Source organism: Schistocerca gregaria, chromosome 1 (genome assembly GCF_023897955.1).
Source record: "Schistocerca gregaria isolate iqSchGreg1 chromosome 1, iqSchGreg1.2, whole genome shotgun sequence".
Taxonomy (NCBI): domain Eukaryota; kingdom Metazoa; phylum Arthropoda; class Insecta; order Orthoptera; family Acrididae; genus Schistocerca; species Schistocerca gregaria.
Genome location: NC_064920.1, coordinates 99,419,150 through 99,438,287, shown reverse-complemented (window position 1 = coordinate 99,438,287; position 19,138 = coordinate 99,419,150).

Here is a 19,138-nt window from a genome sequence, read left to right as displayed (position 1 = left end):
TGACCTGGCGAGGTGTGCTGCTACTCAGACACAAGCACAGTATATGAATTAGTAGCATCTGTGAGCGTGCTGTCCGTGTGTAGAATGGGGAAGGTGCGTGGTCTGAGTTTGGCGGAAGCCAGATTGCGATGGCCCGGAGGCCCGGCACGCGCTTTTCGTAAACTGCACGACTCATCGGGTGTTCGAGTAGTGCTATAGTGAATGTCTCCAGCCACCCCTCGTTACAGATGTCGTATGTCGACCGATGAGCAGAGTGGTGAAAGAGGACAGGCGGCGAACTGTCGCGGAACTAACACCAAACTTTGAAGCTGGACAGAGCAGAAGCGCGTCTGAGCACACGGTGCACCGAACATTCCTAACGATGAGCCCACGCAGTCGACGACCCATGCATGTCCCAAATGTTAACACCAAGATATCTGCAACAACGACTGAAACGGGTATGTGACCATCGGCTCTGAACGTTGGCGCAGTGGCAGAACGTTGTATGTTTTTGATGAATCCCGATACCTTCTTCATCATGCCGATGGGAGGTCTCGAATCCGACGTCTTCCGGAAGGAAAACCGCTCCTTGATACCTGTACTGCTGCACGGAGGCAAGCTGGTGGCGGTTTCATTATGCTTGAACATTCACGTGGGTATCCACGTGTCTAGTGGAGCTTGCGCACGTCATCATGACATCCAAGGACTGTCGCACAATTGTTGCAAACCGCGTATAATCCTTCATGACGATCATGTTTCCCGACAACAGTGGCATTTTGAAACACGATAATGAGGCATGTTGTAAGGCCAGGAGTGTGATAGAGTCGTTCGAGCCAAACAGTTGCGAGTTCCAATTGATGTGCTGGCCCCTTGTGTCGCCAAACCTGAACGGGATCGAACACATATGGGATATCACTGAACTTGGAGTCATAGCTCATCGCTCCCCTCCCCGGAATTATCTACAATTAGGTGAGTTGTGTGTGTGCCGATGTGGTGCCAACTCCATCCAGCGACCTACCAAGGCCTCACTGCTTCCATGCCAGTACGCGTCGCCGCAGCTAATGGTGCAGAAAATGCACTACCGGCTTCTAGGCAGGTGGTCATAATCTTCTGTCTGATAGCTACCTGTTTTCTTCATAATACAAATAGCGGCAGTTTAACATTTGGAACTGGAGAATTAGGTATGTAAATGCATTAGATTTCTGTTCCTCTGCTCATAACTATAGTCTCTCTAGATCACTTACATAAAACATATCGTCCAACTGCCTTACTAGTGCGAATATAAGGGCTTTTGTGGAGGTCTATTACCTCTGACCGCCATATTGAATAAAATACTCGGTAGTTTATGTTTGGGCGATTGATATTACTCCTAAAGTATTCCATTGGGTTTTGGTTTATTATACACTACTGGTCATTAAAATTGCTACACCACGAAGATGACGTGCTACAGACGTGAAATTTAACCGAAAGAAAGACGAGGCTGTGATATGCAAATGAATAGCTTTTCAGAGCATCCACACAACGTTGGCGCCATTGGTGACACCTACAACGTGCTGACATGACAAAAAATTCCAACCGATTTCTCACACACAAACAGCAGTTGGCCGGCGTTGCTTGGTGAAACGTTGTTGTGATGCCTGTGTAAGGAGGAGAAATGCGTACCATAACGTTTCCGACTTTCATAAAGATCGGATTGTAGCCTATCGCGATAGCGGTTTATCGTATCGCTACATTGCTGCTCGGGTTGGTAGAGATACAATGATTGTTAGCAGAATATGGAATTGGTGGATTCAGGAGGGTAATACGGAACACCGTGCTGGATCACAACGACCTCGTATCACTAGCAGTCGAGATGACAGGCATCTTATCCGCATGACTATAACGGACCGTGCAGCCACGTCTCGATACCTGAGTCAACAGATGGGGATGTTTGCAAGACAACAAGCATATGCACGAACAGTTCGACGGCGTTTGCAGCAGCATGGACTATCAGCTCGGAGACTATCAGGTGCAGTTACCCTTGACGCTGCATCACAGACAGGAGCGCCTGTGATTGTGTACACAACGAAGAACCTGGGTGCATGAATGGCAAAACGTTATGTTTTCGTATGAATCCAGGTTCTGTTTACAGCATCATGATGGTCGCATCCATGTTTGGCGACATCGCGGTGAACGCACATCGGAAGCGTGTATTCGTCATCGCCATACTGGCTATCACCTGGCGTGATGGTATCGGGTGCCACTGGTTACACGTCCTGGTCACCTCTTGTTCGCATTGACGGCTCTTTGAACCATGGATGTTACATTTCAGATGTGTTACGACCCGTGGCTCTACCCTTCATTCGATCCCTGCGAAAACCTACATTTCAGCAGGAAAATGCACGACCGCGTATTGCAGGTCCTGTACGGGCCTTTCTGGATACAGAAAATGTTCGACTGCTGCCGTGGCCACCACATTCTCCTGATAAATCACCAACTGTAAACGTCTGGTCAACGGTGGCCGAGCTACTGACTCGTCACAATACGCCAGTCACTTCGCTTGATGAACTGTGGTATTGTGTTGAAGCTGCATGGGTAGCTGTACACGCCATCCAAGTCCTGTTTGACTCAATGTCCAAGCGTATCAAGGCCGTTATTACGGCCAGAGGAGGTTGCTCTCGGTATCGATTTCTCACGATCTATGCACCCAAATTGTGTGAAAATGTAATCATATGTCAGTTATTGTATAATATATCTGTCCAATGAATACCCGTTTGTCATCTGCATTTCTTCTTGGGGTAGCAATACCGTAATAAGGGTTTATTATTCGTCAATGTTTTCACCATAACGCATCTTTCCTGAGTTAAGTGATTCCGAAGCGTTTGTATTTTTCTGCATGACATAGTCTCGATGAATTCTTCCGATTATTTTGACCCAAGCAGGAATTTACCATATAGCAGAGATTGGGCTCTTAAATTTCTGTAATTAAATCTCATTAATTATATCACATTTCTTTTTGGTCCACTTTTGTTATTTACACACTGTTTTTGTTTCGCTTCCGTATTACTCATGCTACTGCTCCCATCTGGGATCAGCGTATTAGAAAGGTCAACCGCGTTTTTTAATTTTTCATGAAGGTTCTTCCTCTTCTTGACTGTGGTTTGCTTGACGTCAGTCATTTACTTCTGTCATGAGTTTCACACGGCTTCTGTGGAACTGGCCTACCAGTTTTTCCGTGACCCATCTGTATCTCTTTTTACGAATCTCAGATCCACGTCATCGACTCTGTAATTTACCTATGTCATACTACTTCCAGTTACTCTCCACCAGTGAGAAATTAGCAATAGGGGGAAAAAATCACCATTTCGTGGCTTGTATATATTTCATTTCCCATCGTACTCTCCATATCATACTTTCATTCATCTGACGACATCTCCATGTTATATTTTACTAATGTATTAGTGAAACTAATGTTACAGTACATTCGGAAAGACGCTATGCACTGGACTGTGGGCTACGGATTCAGATTACGTTGGGAGTTCGAAAACCTGTTTGAAAAGAAACTAGTTCCATACGGTCATTGCTCCTGGTGTCGATAAATATAACGCCCATGTAGGTATTTCACATCATGCTTGATTTCAGTGTAGTTCAGTTTTGTCTCGGACTTTTTTTTGATGTCGTTATAGTTGTACGTTGATAGTACATGTAGTATAGACAAATTTATAAATGAGAATTTGGCAGATACGCACTTCATGTACGGATTCACTGAATACAATTGAAATACTCGATATCTACGTTACACTGAGCTATTCACGCATCGTGGGCGCCCAAATTACAGAATTCTCGTCTGAAGTTTGTTGCATTGCTCAATGGTTTCTAATGAACGTTTTGGTGGTTAAATTTTACAATTTTTCTCGCTGTGGTGAAGGTATTTTCACGGAAAGGAACACAATATATTTACATTATCAATCTGTGACGAATTACCGGAGATCACGGGTACAAATACCCCGAAATTTATTGCTGGACAGGCTATGAACATTTGTCGATGAAATTCGTTGCGTAAAGGGCAGTTGTTGTGGTTGTTGTTGTTTTGGGCTTCAATCCGAAGATAGTTTTGATGCAACACTCCATGCTAGTTTGTCTTCCCCAAACATCTTCATCTCTCCCTAACCGCCATATACACATCCATTTGAAGCTGTTTTCTGCAGTCAAGTGTTGGTACCATTGTGCGGTTTTTACTCTCCCAACTTTCTTTCTTTTCTAACCAGTATGCCGGTATAGGGTTCGATGGTATTATATCGAGTGTGATAAAGGGTAGTTGGTTACCAGCTCTAGCCTGGTCCAGCTTATAATAAGTGTCAAACAACATTTTCAGATCAATATCGACTATATATTGACGTATTACTGGATATACGCCACAATATGACAGTCGAAATTGGTGTATGGTACCAAACACTATGTAATCGCAACCATCCGGACACCCCCAAACGATAAGTTTTTATTTTAAATATTAGTTGCATCGTGCTGCTACCTACTGCCAGGTACTCCGTATCAGCGATCACAGTACACATTAGACACCGTGAGATAACAGAATGGGGCGCTCCACGGAAGTCACCGACTTTGAATATAGTCACGTGTTTCGGTGTCACTTATGTCTTAGGTCTGTATGCGAGATTTCCACACTCATAAACATCCCTAGGTCCACTGTTTCCGATGTGATAGTGAAGTGGAAAGCGTACAGGCTGCCCTCGTCTGTTAACTGAGGAAGATCGCCGACAGTTGAAGAAAGTCGTAATATGTAATAGGCAGACATCTGTCCTGAGTATCAGACAGGAATTCCATACTGCATCAGGATCCACTGCAAGTACTACGACAATTATCCAGGAGGGGAGAAAACTTGTATTCCATGGTCGAGCGGCTGCTCATAAGCCAGACATCAAGCCGGTTAATGCCAAACGACACCTCGCTCTGTGTAGGGAGTATAAACATTGAACGATTGAACAGTGGAAAACGTTTTGTGGGGTGACGATTCACGATACACAATGTGGGCATCCGATGGCAGGCTGTGGGTATGGCGAATGCCCGCTGAACATCATCTGCCAGCGTGTCTAGTGCCAACAGTAAAATTCGTAGGTGGTGGTGTTTCATGGAGGCGGCTTGCGACCCCTTGTTGTTTTGTGTGGCACTATCACAAGACAGGCCTACACTGATGTTTCAAGCGCCTTCTTGCTTTCCGCTGTTGAAGGGCAATCCGGGGATGACGATTGCATGTTTCAACACGATCGAACACCTGTTCATAATGCACGACCACTAGCGGGATGGTTACACGATACTAATATCCCTGTAATGGACTGGCATGAGCAGAGTCCTGACCTGAATCCTGTAGAACACCTCTGGGATGTTTTGGAACGCCAACTTCGTGCCAGGCGTCACCGACCGACATCGATACCTCTCCTCAGTGCATCACTTCGTGAAGAATGGGCTGTCATTCCACAAGAAACCTTCCAGCACCTGATTGAACGCATGCCTTCGAGTGTGGAAGCTGTCATCAAGGTTATGGATGGGCCAATACCATATTGAATTCCAGCATTACCAATGGAGGGCGCCACGTACTTCTAAGTAATTTTCAGCCAAGTGTCGGATACTTTTGATCACATAGTGTATGATAACGTCTTCCACACACAAATGAAAAATAACTAATTTGAAGATACTCTGATTTACAGAAGTAAATATCACTTTTTCTGAGCCCCGTCATTGCCTCTCATTGCGACACATACGCTTGAAATTTGTCCCAAAGGTGCCTACAAGCTTCCTCTGCAATGGTGCAAAGCAAGGTGCCCTGCGACGTCACCCTAGGTCTCGGCGGCGCTTCTAAAGGCCCCTGTCAACGATTTAACATTTCGTCAAACTTAAGTATGCTTGCCAAATATTTGACCGTGTACGGTGCTGTTGGGCGTGTTTCTCAAGCATAGAGCGAGTTTGCGAGAAGGTTGTTGTGTCGACGTTTCGCAGTATATGTTTAGTGAAAAATTGTTTTATTGCAATTTATTTCACTGTATTGTCAGTTTCCACTACTATGAAAACTACGACCGGGTATAAAGGCAAAATATCACTGACAATTACCACACTGCTAGAGGCACCATACCTTTACGGGCCATATATTACGCATAAAGAGGTTATGAACAAAATCAGTATTTTACTCATTGAGTGACATACAAGAGGAGTGGAATGAAATAAATCAAATAGAAGTTCTCCGGTTCTTCCACGGACTATGTGGGCTACATGTTCCCACTTTGCGCTATTTCAATAACCAGCCGTTAGAGGAGCAAGTAGGAGATAGTACTTTTCGCATAATTGTGTCTCGTTTTCAATGTGAGTGTGAAGTAACTCTATATAAGTTATTGAACGATTACTGAAAGTTGGTCTAATCATCAGGTTCTGAGTGAAACATTTCCGTTAACAGTTTTCTTGTTATATATTTCTCATTGTAAACCATTCCCTAGACCAGTGCCTTGTTTTCTTCTCCTTTACACACAGTGCCTGAGGCATTGTTATAAATGCTTTATCTGCCTTTGTAATAATTTCCACTAGTGCCGTAATACAGCAAATACGTAAAGTGCCTGCTTCAAAATTTAGGTAAATTGACAAGCATTTTAAATACCGGTATGGGATTGTTTGACGCATCCGTACCAGATAAGAGCGAACTTGACAGGCATGTTTGCTCTTTTTGTAGGGTCTTAATAATTTTTAAAGTAGTTTCATTGTCCATTCGAAGAAAGTTGATGTGATCATCGGGTTCTGAAGGTAATATTTCCTCTAGCGTATATTCAGGGTGTATCTCTCATTTTACGAGATTTCCTTGACCAGAGTCCTGTGTTCATCTTCTTCCTTCAACACAGTTCCAAAGTCAATGGGAGGGCTGCTTTTTCTGCACTTCTGGGAGTTCTCACTAGCCTCAAAAAACACACGAACACGAATGGCGTCTGCTTCAGAGCGAGATTAAACTGACAAACATTATTTGAACTTCTACCGGTTTGCTTGGCATATCCGTGGCTAGATAAGTGTGATTTTGTCAGACACCTTTGACTTTTAGCGGGGACCTTAACAGCAAGGTGTCGACATACGCGAAAAAAAAAGCCATAGCTCCAAAGTTCATGTGAGCTGTCAGGTGGCTTAATGATGCCAAACACGCACCAAGTGTTACCAAACTTCAACCCCCCACCACCGTGAACGTGTCGCACGAAGAAACTGTCGTCACAGTGCTTCGTACCCACTTTCAGTCCTTTTAACGTCTCAGCGACTGAGGTCTGAACCGCGACACCTAGCGTTGAAATCAGACGGTTTTCTTCTAGGTTTCCGACGGAAAATATTTCACGCGAACCACCACTCAGAATCGACACGACATGGCTCTAGGGGGTTGCATAAACGGCGTCAATGAAGGCACCCTTTTCCCTGGGGCGTTGATTTCCCAATAATTTTGCCGTCGGAAAACACAGTTCGCAGTGCGGCGAGCAATAGGAAGTTATTCTTCACAACCTCTGACACTTCTAACACTCTCAGACGCTTCAAGCCATCTCTAAGGACACTGTGGGGTCGTACCTCCATTGAACGTTATTGCACCCCTTTTGGCACACAGAGCGACCGCAGTTTTGGCTCTGGAGACGTTTGAAACAGTTCTACGACATTTGAAAGTGATCCAAAGCAGTAAAGAAAACTTATGCTTTATAAACCTTCCTGTATTCCGCCCTACTGTGGCGTGATCACGCGGGAGTGCAACATTAACATGTACGTGAATAGAACGGTAAAGAGCCCTGTAAGACCCCTAGTGCGGCAACATCTTCGGTGCCACCCAAGCATCTTCGTCACACATGTTAGAAATTAACCTTCTGAAATTTCGACACCAATTCAGTCTGGCAGCTACTCTGTCGCCTGAAGGTTAGACAATCTCTTGAGCACCCCTTGTGTGGTATATCTCCACCTTCCTGTTTGGAAAGTCACCAAGCACGAGGGTGAAGTCGCACGTCGCAAAGCTTTTAGAGAGAGAGTTTGTAAGCACTTTTGAGCCAATAATTAAATGTTTCCAATATCGGAGAACCCTGGCAGTAGAGAAAATATCTAAGGGAAAAATGAATGGAAGTTTGTGTTGGGGAGGGCAATCACCTTACGTGTTTCGTGCAGCAATATTGACAATCATATTGCGGTGGTATAACTGTTAACATTTCTGGCTAGCAGTCAAGAATACCCGGGCTCGAGTCACGCACGCAGCACAAATTTTAATTAATTTCGTCTGCTTCGAATATTATCGCAGATTCACCTAGAGTTACTTATGAAAATATCTCGTCCGTCCCGGCGGACATGCAGGATATTTAACTAAAGGATGGAAGAGCGACGTATACACTGTGGTACTCGGAACAAACGAGTAGAAAGCATCCGTCAAGTAATTCCGAAGAGGATCATGCTGCATGACAGGGCAGGTACCACGCCGAACACACACACGATCTCAGCCTGCCTGCGATGGAGACAAACCCCATCTGCCCCACATACCAAACTATTTCTGAACAGCAAAAAATTCACGCGGCAGACGTTCAACTCGCGATTCACCTTCTCCAAGATCATGCTTCGTAAGTTCAGTATAACACTCTCTTATTCAGAACCATCCTTAACTGATCTCCGGTAGATACAACTTGCCACCATAAGTTTCACAAATTATCACAGGTTAACAGCAGAATATGAATCATACGTAACCTAATGCTTCCAGTTACGCGATGAGAAAAAGTCCAGGATGAGGTGACGGACCAGCTACGGTTTCACACGCAAATGCGTCAAGTAATCAGCACCGTACACACGGCTCGCAGCGAAACGGCAAAGACGGTGAGGCACACGCACAGCGGCACCTGCCTTCAAAACATGGTGCCTCGTTGAACGTCGACAAGAGAGAGTCTTCGGTCACACGCCAAGCCGGAAAACGAAAGGCAGAACAGTCAGAGAAACAAGATCAGACGTGTGTCGATATGAACCACACAAGTGGAGCATATCTAGCGGCGGTCGCCACAGCTCTCGCCATTCTTCCAGATTTATGTATTCCACTGTTTAAATTATTTGGCCAACAGCTACAGTGCCATAATACATATCCATATAGTACGGGGTTTGTTGTGATGAACCTAGCACACTTTGAAAATATTGGTAGGAATATAACACTGGGTACAAAAACAACATCTCCGTTGAAACTTCCTGGCAGATTAAAACTGTGTGCCGGTCAGAGACTCGAACTGGGGATCTTTGACTTTTGCGGGCAAGTTCTCTACCATGTGAGCTACCCAAGCATGACTCACGACCCCTCCTTACAGCTTCAATTCTGCCAGCACCTTGTCTCCTGCCTTCCAAACTGCACAGAAGCTCTTCTGCGAACCTTGCAGAACTAGCACTCCTGGAAGAAAGGATATTGCTTAGTCATGGCTTAGCCATAGCCTGGGGAATGTTTCCCCAATGAGAATTTTCACTCAGCAGCGGAGCGTGCGTTGATATGAAACTTCCTGGCAGATTATAACTCCGCTTCATAGTGAAAATTCTCATTCTATAAACATCATCCTTATCCACAAATTAAACTTCTGTGGCTCAGAAAGAAACGATATTGGCAGCCATAAAAATATTTTTGATGATTCCACTTGTAAATTAAAGGTTCAGACCGACAATGAGAGTTTAAGAAACAAACTTAAATGATATCTGCTTCACAGAAGAATTTCTCAATAGATAGCATGTATGTGGTAGAATTACGTTTAACAAACTATGTTGCTGATTAAAATTGTAAATTGCATTCATGTAGCTAAGTTTTCATACAGAAATTTTGTCTTATTTTGTGAACCTTCTCTCACGTTCCACTGCATGGCAAGTTCTCGTGAATATTACGCATAAAATACTGAGGAAAAGAAAATACTGTAAACCATCAGAAGAGTCAGACGCTCATACTCGGCAAAGATACGATTAGGATCAACATCATTTCTTAGCACAGCAAATAAAAAGCTTGGTAAATGGAGGCATATACAAGTCTAGATGATTGCGCCTGAATCTCAGCATTCACCTCCCGAATGGGAGACATGTGCCTTCACCACAACGTCTAGTTCTCGGTGTAAATGTTAATGTTTCCTGTCCTCGATTAAAGGCAGACGGAGGAACCTGTAATACTGGAGCTTCACTATCATATAGTGCTGCACATGGCATGCATTACCGATGTGAAGATCCAGCACTGTTGACAAGGTTACCGTTTAACACAACTGTTGTGTCTTGTTGATGCCGTTATCGAAATTTGTGCTCTACCAGCAGAGATGCAGAAGTCACCAACTCCTCAAGCTGGTTCGTGAGTACCAATGTTGTATTTGGTCAGTGAAGATTACTTGATGGTTGATGACAGGCTGCAACGGATTGAACTTGCTTTCTGTAGCCAAGGCGTGATTTGCCTGTACTGTCGTGGTCCTCCACTGCCAAAATTATATCTCAGACATGTCTCAATATCTGTACTACCTCAGTCACGTTGTCATCAAACTCTTGTCTCTCTGAATCAATACATCATATCTTCATTATTTATGGATCAGCGAACACGGGGTTCAGTATTTTTCTGTAACATCACATTTCAACACATTCTGCCCTCTTTTCGTCTGTGGTATTTATAGTCCACGCTGAACCACAAAAATATTTATCGAACAGCTTGTTTGTTGCGTAAATCAATATTTGATGTTAAGAAGTTGCTCTTTCTCAGAACCACATTCCTTGCCGCTGCCGGTTTTACTTCAGCTTTCTTTCAGTTATTTGCTACCTAAACATGAAACCTCATCTACTACTGAATTTATACGGCATCAAACCATAATCCGTAATTTTCTTTTGCCTGGGATGTAAAAATTGTAGTACCGCAGGTAATATGAAAATGTTTACTTCTGAAATGGAACGGAAAATTTGTAATAATTTGCATTTGTTGATGTTCATCTTACAATGTCCTTTGAAGACGGTATCCATTATGGTCAATACAAAGAAAAGAAACGGGGGAGATATAAGATCTCATACATCACACATGTGAAGAATTTCATGGAGACGTATAACACATGCGTGAATCATTTTCCTTGAACTGAAGTACAGACAAAAATTTCTTTATCAGTAACTCAAAATTGCGTCCTATAGAGTAATCGTTCTTTCCTTTCTGCGTTTAGTTTTCGTTTGTAGCACTATCATTATGCCCTTTGAAGGGTGCACATGCTGTATTCCATTGTTTTTCGAGCTTCTTGGACATATCGCAGTAATTCAAGAGAAACATAACAAACGAAATTAGCACGCGTATCTGTTAAGTTCTTGTCAGAGCATCCTCTGTTCTCAGATAACTACACCCAGTGTAATTTTTTCTTATTTTTCCTCTCCTCCAGCATAATTTGTGACGTAAGAGGAACTAGTTATAAATGAATATCCTAAAATACTATAATAATTTAAAGTGGAACACAGTCTATGGACAATGCAGTGTAACAATGCAGTAGAACCACAGAGAACACATCTTGAGAGTGGAATTTTCGATTTTATGCGGGTCAGTGATGGGTTTAAGGAATTTTTATAAAATGAGACAGAGTGATAACCTGGCATGGGAAAGGAAGTGTTAGGGGTAATGGGTTGTAAAATATGAATACTGTATTCCCCGCTTAATGTAATCAGTTATCCGCGAAAATTTTAAAATGGCTTTATATCTTGTTAGAAATAAATGTTAAACGGTATACATTTGCTTTTGTTTTAATACCGGTCCTGTTAGTAGCTAGCACACCAGGATAACTGAACCTCTATAATTTTACATTTCGCCTGAAAAGGTAAACAACTTTTGTTCCACGTCATTTCGAAGCAGTAGTATCTGTCCCTTGGATAAGAGTTGTCACTTCAGCATTTACGAGTGCATTTACCAAACGAAAGTCACACTGAATGCAATATTTTTGTCTTGACACCGAGCATGTTGAGCAAGGATACGTCATAAAATGTATGTACTGATTATGGTTCGTTGATTGGTTGATTTGAGAGAGGGGACCAAATAGTGAGGTCGTCGGTACGATCGGATTATGGAATGGTGGGGAATGAAGCCAGCCGTGCTCTTCAAAGCGACCATCCCCGTATTTGCCTGAAATCACGGAAACCCCAAATCAGAATAACCGGACGCGGATTTGAACCGTCGTCCTCCCGAATGAGAGTTCAGTGTACTAACCACTGCACCACCACGTCCGGTATTGATTACGTATTTGTACCCATTCGGTCAACACCCTCTCTCTGTGCACCTTTATGATGACTAAAGCAGGCCAGAGGTTTGCCGCGTCCGCCAACACGTCTCTAGGCATGGGTGGGCAGTGTACGGGGCAGCTGCTTCTTCCCTCGAGTTCACGTTAGGACAGGACTTATAAAGCGTTTCACATGTCTCCTGTTGTATACCATTCACCTACTCCTGTGACTTTCTTGTAATACGCTAAATAGCGTACGTATTAGGAATTTCTTTTAGATTTCGAAACTGGAAATTTGTTGATGAGTTCCTATGAGATCAAACTGCTGGGGTCATCGGTCCCTACGCTTACACACTACTTAATCTAACTTAAACTAACTTACGCTTGACAACGCAAACAAATGCCCGAGAGAGGACTGGAACCTCCGACGGAGGGAGCGGAGCGAAACGTGGCAAGGCATCTGAAATCATGCGGCTCCGCCGCGCCGCTTAGATTACGATTTATAGACTTTTACACACTTTACTTACAACGGTACCGTGTTTGAAACCCATATTCTCCCTGATTTCGCTAAATTTGGCTTATCTTCTACGGTTTATGGGATTTAATATCCGAGTATGGTTGGCTATTTGAGTATGTGTGAATAATTCAACTTGTCTCTGTCCTACTCAACCCATTTCAGATCTGTCTCGAACGGGAGACTAGCCAAGATTATGATTGTGCGCTTAGGTTAGTTATAACTTGTCCTGCTCGAATTAGTCTAACCATTTTATACTTCATTAATCCGTCTCTTCTGGGCTCTTTTTGCGTCTCCAAGTTTTCCAGAAGACAGTCAACTTAGTCTGTCTGTCCGAGTCTTGTGTCCATGCTTTGTGTCCTGGATACTTGCATTTCAGTTCTCTCTGGCATGCTTGTTACCGAAGAATTTCGTTGTTTGCCCTGAGGTGGACGCCACAGTATTAATAAATTTGTGGATGCAGGTATGACACAACTATTATTCGATTTCGACTTCAGGTTCGATAGTTCTCCTGGTTGGTAATGGTGAACTGCCTTTTTAATACATTTCAACTCCATTTTCATTTTTCCTTAATATTAGGATTCGGGAAAATTTAGTCCAAGACGATATAAAAAGTATGGGCATTAGCTGTAAATGCTTAGATGTCTGGACTTAGAACATGTCTTTTCTTCAGATGTACTGCTATGTGCAGATGACTTTTGCTTTTTATATAGCTGTTTATTATGTTCCATTCTTGTGTGTGTGTCCCATAACGCCCTTAACAAAGAGACTCTCGAAATACTGGTCATCAGCTTTTATGTCTGCTCTATCCTTAGCCGTTTATTTGAAAAAGTTATTCCTGGCTACCGTAAATAGTTTCAGAGATTTTATACCACACGCGGCACACACTTTACAGCAGTTGGACGTCCTTATAAGTACAGAATTTTAACGAAATTAGTCCCAGATTCTCTTCATTTGGAAGATAACAATTGACACTGTGACAGGTACGAAAGTGAACAACTACGTATTGTAGAGTTAATACCTGGGAGATGAGCGAAAAGTGATGCTCCAAATTTATCGAATTTTATATATCAATGTGTTATTTATCCACTATATGAGACAACATCCTCGACTCATACTTTTACAGCATCCTTAGGAATGTCTGTGAATTCTATAAACTAGTTGCGCACGCGCTGAAGACAGTTTGTAGAGTAACACTGTTCCCGATATCGTAGGACGGGAGAGATGAATTATTAAATGTCGAGACTAATATGGAATCAGTCCTTCTAATTTCTTTAAATAGGTTTCAACGATTAAAAGTCAAGCTCTCCCGGATGTCCAACACCTGTTGCCCCTGTTTATGACAGGAATCGAACGCCGTCTCGGTCCTGACAGAGCTTTGGATCATGGCCAACACCCAGGAATATCTCCCGCAACATCGGGTGGTGAGAATTGAACCCAAGCCAGATCTGCAACATGCTGCGACAGGATACCTGAATCTAAGACCATCATCACTACCTTCGTCCTCGAAGAAACGTAACAGAAATTTAGCAGCAGGATTAACAGCTTAAGCTTCCAATGAATAGTTACACTTTTTTATCGGTCCTTTATATCTCTACTACCATCACGCAGACGCGCTGTACGTTCACAGGGACACAACCACAATGCGACAGCTTGATCTTCACGGGGCGTAACAAGGCATCCGAGGACGAACACTGTCCCGGGTGCACAGTGATATCTAAGGCGCTGCGAGAAATTACACTCCTGGAAATTGAAATAAGAACACCGCGAATTCATTGTCCCAGGATGGGGAAACTTTGTTGACACATTCCTGGGGTCAGATACATCACATGATCAAACTGACAGAACCACAGGCACATAGACACAGGCAACAGAGCATGGACAATGTCGGAACTAGTACAGTGTATATCCACCTTTCGCAGCAATGCAGGCTGCTATTCTCCCATGGAGACGATCGTAGAGACGCTGGCTGTAGTCCTGTACAACGGCTTGCCATGCCATTTCCACCTGGCGCCTCAGTTGGACCTGCGTTCCTGCTGGACGTGCAGACCGCGTGAGACGACGCTTCATCCAGTCCCAAACATGCTCAATGGGGAACAGATCCGGATATCTTGCTGGCCAGGGTAGTTGACTTACACCTTCTAGAGCACGTTGGGTGGCACGGGATACATGCGGACGTGCATTGTCGTGTTGGAACAGCAAGTTCCCTTGCCGGTCTAGGAATGGTAGAAAGATGGGTTCGATGACGGTTTGGATGTACCGTGCACTATTCAGTGTCCCCTCGACGATCACCAGAGGTGTACGCCCAGTGTAGGAGATCGCTCCCCACACCATGATGCCGGGTGTTGGCCCTGTGTGCCTCGGTCGTATGCAGTCCGGATTGCGGCGCTCACCTGCACGGCGCCAAACACGCATACGACCATCATTGGCACCAAGGCAGAAGCGACTCTCATCGCTGAAGACGACACATCTCCATTCGTCCCTCCATTCACGCCTGTCGCGACACCACTGGAGGCAGGCTGCACGATGTTTGGGCGTGAGCGGAAGGCGGCCTAACGGTGTGCGGGACCGTAGCCCAGCTTCATGGAGACGGTTGCGAATGGTCCTCGCCGATACCCCAGGAGCAACAGTGTCCCTAATTTGCTGGGAAGTTGCGGTGAGGTGCCCTACGCCACTGCGTAGGATCCTACGGTCTTGGCGTGCATCCGTGCGTCGCTGCGGTCCGGTCCCAGGTCGACGGGCACGTGCACCTTCCGCCGACCACTGGCGACAACATCGATTTACTGTGGAGACCTCACGCCCCACGTGTTGAGCAATTCGGCGGTATGTCCACCCGGCCTCCCGCATGCCCACTATACGCCCTCGCTCAAAGTCCGTCAACTGCACATACAGTTCACGTCCACGCTGTCGCGGCATGCTACCAGTGTTAAAGACTGCGATGGAGCTCCGTATGCCACGGCAAACTGGCTGACACTGACGGCGGCGGTGCACAAATGCTGCGCAGCTAGCGCCATTCGACGGCCAACACCGCGGTTCCTGGTGTGTCCGCTGTGCCGTGCGTGTGACCATTGCTTGTACAGCCCTCTCGCAGTGTCCGGAGCAAGTATGGTGGGTCTGACACACCGGTGTCAATGTGTTCCTTTTTCCATTTCCAGGAGTGTATATTAAATAAGCCCGTGCTACCGTATCAAGCTCATCAGTTGCGCTCATGCACTCTTAAAATTTAGTAACTACACTGGTTCACATCTTTACTATTCTGCAGGAGCGAAGCACTTTATTCCAAAGAACACACTCCACAACAGAACCACCCCAAAGGGCAGTACATACACTTTCCAATTAAAATTTTAGAGCCGATTCAACACAGCACAAGGACATTTCTGCTTTCCACTGCCTTAACTTTAATTTCTTAAATCATTACGTGCCGACACGCCCGACCACCAGTACCTCTCCCTTTTGCATTACATTAATAACAACAAACAGATACGGACGCTCCAGAATCAGCACGGTCAGAATGATATCACTGATGAATAATGATTCCGTCCATCAGCCTAATACGACAGGTAAATGTGATAAGACTCAGCTACAACAAAAAAATCTTTTGTCACCAACGTTGCCGTCGGACCCCGTCCTTGCATCAACTCACAACAGCTGCAGCACAAAACAAGACAAGGTAATCGACACGTCGCAGGAAGTTGTAGAATAGCACTAGGAAATTCGCACTTTAGTACGATTGGAAACACCACCAAGAACTAAACTACCAACGTATCTGTCTTAATCAATTCTCGTAGTCAACCATCGTGGCAAAACCACACAGCTTCTTGTCGTCGGCGTGGTCTCTAGAGGTTGGCCTCTTAAGGTATAAATAACGTTACAATTGCGCTATTGTCCACTTAATCGAATCCGGCTGCCTATGTTGAACACAACGGGACCGATCAGCCGCGTCGCACTATGAAAAACTCGCTCCAGTGCTGTTGTTGTGGCCATCAGTCCAGAGACTGGTTTGCTGCAGTTCTCCATGCTGCTGTATCCTGTGCAAGCCTCTTCATCTCCGAGTAACCGCTTCAGCCTACATCCCTCTGCATCTGCTTACGTTATTCATCTGTTAGTCTCCAGCTTCAACTTTTAACCCACACGCTTATCTCCAGTACTAAGTGTGTGATCACTTGATACCTCAGAATGTGTTCTACAAACCAATCCCTTCTTTTGGTCGTGTTTACAACAAATTTCGCTTTTCCCCACTTGTATTCAGTACCTCCTCCTTAGTTAAGTAATCTACCCATCTAATTTTCAGCATTCTCTCCAGTATCCTAAATCGAACTAATAATTAAAACGACTTTGGGCAACGTACAGGTAAACCACCACAGACGTAGTTTAACACTTTTGAAGAACCTAACATCAAGTGGCATACTTGTTATCGGCAGCCACGACCCTGGCTACACAATTCTGCCTGCGCTGCCCCTATGCATCTCTGCGACAGTAAACACCGGCAGTGAAGCACTGAGTGCCCCAGGCTAGCTTCCAGTACTCCACGCTGTTACCTTTGACACCTCTAGCACCGCAGCAGCGTAACTCGCGCACCTGGGCACAACCAAAACTCCATGGAATACAGAGGAACTGGGAGAAGCGTAATGGTGCAAAATGCAGATTGCCGGATGAGGAAACCAACCGGCACAACACATACGTTCTATCATCAACTCAAACGATTCACTATCAAGAATTTAAAAATGCTCATTACAATTTTGGAAGTTGTTGTTGTGGTCTTCAGCCCTGAGACTGGTTTGATGCATCTCTCCACGCTACTCTATCCTGTGCAAGATTCTTCATCTCCCAGTACCTACTGCAGCCTACATCCTTCTGAATCTGCTAGGTGCATTCATCTCTTGGTCTCCCTCTTCAATTTTTACCCTCCACGCTGCCCTCCAGTACCAAATTGGGGATCCCTTGATGCCTCATAAGATGTCCTACCAAACGATCCCTTCTTCTGGTCAAGTTGTGCCACAAACTTCTCTTCTCCCCAATCCTATTCAATACTTCATTAGTTATGCGATCTACCAATCTAATCTTCAGCATTCTTCTGTAGCACCACGTTTCGAAAGCTTCTATTCTCTTCTTGTCCAAACTATTTATCGTCCATGTTTCACTTCCATAAATGGCTACACTCCATAGAAATACTTTCAGAAAAGACTTCCTGACACTTAAATCTATACTCGATCTTGACAGATTTCTCTTCCTCAGAAACGCTTTCCTTGCCATTGCCAGTCTACATTTTATATCCTCTCTACTTCGACCATCATCAGTTAATTTGCTCCTCAAATAGCAAAACTCCTTTACTACCTTAAGTGTATCATTTCCTAATCTAATTCCCTCAGCATCACCCGACTTAATTCGACTACATTCCATTATCCTCGTTTTGCTTTTGTTGATGTTCACCTTATATACTCCTCTCAAGACACCGTCCATTCCATTCAACTGCTCTTCCAAGTCCTTTGCTGTCTCTGACAGAATTACAATGTCATCGGCGAACCTCAAAGTTTTTTATTTCTTCTCCATGAATTTTAATACCTACTCCGAATTTTTCTTTTCTTTCCTTTACTGCTTGCTCAATATACAATTTGAATAACATGGGTGAGAGGCTACAGCCCTGTCTCAGTCCCTTCCCAACCACTGCTTCCCTTTCATGTCCCTCGACTCTTATAACTGACATCTGGTTTTTGTACAAATTGTAAATAACCTTTCGCTCCCTGTATTTTACACCTGCCACCTTTAAAATTTGAAAGAGGGTATTCCAGTCAACATTGTCAAAGCTTTCTCTAAGTCTACAAATGCTAGAAACGTAGGTTTGCCTTTCCTTGATCTTTCTTCCACATATGTCGTAGGGTCAGTATTGCCTCACGTGTTCCAGTATTTCTACGGAATACAAACTGATCTCTCCCGAGGTGAGCTTCTACTAGTTTTTCCATTCCTCTGTAAAGAATTAGTGTTAGTATTTTGCAGCTGTGGCTTATTAAACTGATAGTTCGGTAATTTTCACATCTGTCAACACCTGCTTCCTTTGGGATTGGAATTATTATACTATTCTTGAAGTCTGAGGGTATTTCGCCTGTTTCATACATCTTGCTCACCAGATGGTAGAGTTTTGTCAGGACTGGCTCTCCCAAGGCCGTCAGTAGTTGCAATGGAATGTTGTCTACTCCGGGGGCCTTGTTTCGACTCTCAGTGCTCTATCAAACTCATCACGCAGTATCGTATCTCCCATTTCATCTCCATCTACATCCTCTTCCATTTCCAAAATATTGTCCTCAAGTGCATCGCCCTTGTATAGACCCTCTATATACACCTTCCACCTTTCTGTTTTCCCTTCTTTGCTTAGAACTGGGTTTCCATCTGAGCTCTTCAATTTCATACAAGTGGTTCTCTTATCTGCAAAGGTCTC